Below are 2500 nucleotides of genomic sequence, written 5' to 3'. Positions count from 1 at the left end.
TGCTATGCTCTTAAAGCATGCTTTTGGAACATCAACAGAAGGAGTGTACCTTCGCACAAGATCTGACGGTCGACTTTTCAACCTGGCTCGACTGAAAGCAAAAAGCAAAGTGACTGAGATAACCATCAGAGACATGCTTTTTGCTGATGATGCCGCTGTCACCTCGCACAATGAGCAAGAACTCCAGCGCCTCATGGACAGGTTTTCCCAAGCCAGCAAAGACTTCAGACTGACCATCAGCCTAAAAAAGACCAATGTGCTGAGTCAGGATGTGGACACTCCACCAGCTATCTATATCGACGACTACCAACTCGAAGTCGTACACCAGTTCACATACCTGGGATCCACCATCAGCGACAACCTGTCCCTTGACGCCGAGATCAACAAGAGCATCGGCAAGGCTGCTACGACCCTAGGACGCCTCACCATCCGCGTCTGGGAGAACCAGAAGCTGACAACGTCAACTAAGATGGCAGTGTACAACGCGTGCATTGTCAGCACTCTCCTCTTCGGCAGCGAAACATGGACGACCTACTCGAAGCAGGAGCGCAAACTGAGTAACTTCCATCTGCGCTGCCTTCGCCGCATCCTTGGCATCCGCTGGAGTGACAAGATTACCAATGCCCAGGTACTCGAGCGAGCACGTCTTCCCACCATATTCACATTGCTAAGGCAGCCCAGACTTCGATGGCTCGGCCATGTGCGAAGGATGGAAGATGGACGCATCCCCAAAGACATCCTTTACGGTGAACTTGTCTCCGGCAAGAGAAAAGTTGGTCGACCCCAACTGCGCTACAAAGATGTCTGCAAGCGTGACATGAAAGCCCTGGACATCAACACTGAGAACTGGGAAGAGGTAGCAGCCGACCGCAGCAAATGGCGCAGTGTTCTTCACAAGCAGCTGAAGTCTGGAGAGAAAAAAATTCTGACCACAGCCAGTGAAAAGAGAGCCAAGCGGAAGTCACACACCCCAGCAGCCACTCCAACAAGCCAGACATGCAGCAAATGCGGCCGAGACTGCCACTCCCGCGTCGGGCTCACCAGCCACAGCCGTCACTGTCGCTAGCAAAAACATGACTTTCTCCGGCGCAATATCCATAGTCGATATCGACTGACGGAGGCCTACTATATATATATACATATATATATATATATATATATGTATATATATATGTATATATATATATGTATGTATGTATATACATACTATATATATATGTATACATATATATATATGTATGTATATATATATATATATATGTACATATGTATATTTATATATATATACATATATGTATGTATATATATATATACTATATATATGTATACATATATATATATATATATATATATATATATATATATATATATATATACAGTATATATATACCAAGAACGTTTTCTCCCTTATAACGGAGATAGCTAAGTTAAAGGCATGTACCTAATCCCACTCATTAAACTCCCCTCCACCATAAACTCCTTCCTCTTATCTTAGCTCCTCATGGATGACTGGTTATCCCTGTATGCCGCCCACTGCCTTGGGTCAGAAGCAATGTAGCAAGACACAGTATATCAACAGCAGGGCCGCTTCACTCTTGCTCCACGCCCCCTTCACCCCATCCATTCATTTCATCCCCTGTCGTCCCCTCAAGTTCCTTCCCTCAACCTCTGCCTCCCACACCTCTTTTACTAATATTTCATTACTCATTCTTATCATGTGTCCAAAACATCACACTACTCTTTGATCAAACCTATCTGTCATCTCCTTTTCCACTCCCGCTTTCCTCCTCACCTCCTCATTTCTCACTCTACCCAACCTAGTAACCCCTACCATACTTCTCAGATATCTTATGTCAAACACAATCAAAATGTTCCTCTCTGTCTCACTTAGGTTCTATGTCTCTTCCCCATAGGAAGCCGTCGGCACGATCACCCCTTCATACAGTCTCCTTTTTGCATTCATTTCCAGAGGCCTATTTCTCATGAGACTTATTAATCATCCAGGCATTTTCTTGCCGCCTCTCTCAATCTACAATTTACCTCCACCTTCACTCCTTCCCCTCTTGCCACATGCGATCCCAAATACCTAAACCTATCTACTTCCTCCAGACTCTCTCCTATAAGACTTATTTTCAACTTACTGCGTACAGCTTATAACCTTGATATTACCCACATTTACTTACAATATTTCTCCTGTTGCATGCCTCCCCAAAATCATCACTAACTCCCTTAATCCCCTCTCTGACCCTGTCATAATGCAGTGTCGTCAGCAAACAAGAACTGGCTTATATCCCACGTTTCTCCATTTTCTTTAACCATCCCCACTCCAATCCCCTGCCCATTAACCTTGCCTTTACCTCCCGTACCACCCCAACCATGTACACTTTGAACAACCATGGCGACATGACACGTCCCTGATGCACCTCCTCCTTTACCTCAAACCACTCACTCTCTCCATTTCCCATTCTAACACAGCCACTACTACTCTCATGAAAACTAC

This window comes from Oratosquilla oratoria, chromosome 28 (genome assembly GCF_046742065.1).
Source record: "Oratosquilla oratoria isolate Oo_2021 chromosome 28, ASM4674206v1, whole genome shotgun sequence".
Taxonomy (NCBI): Eukaryota; Metazoa; Arthropoda; class Malacostraca; order Stomatopoda; family Squillidae; genus Oratosquilla; species Oratosquilla oratoria.
The sequence above is the reverse complement of the archived record's forward strand: the minus strand, read 5'-3'. Positions refer to the sequence as shown.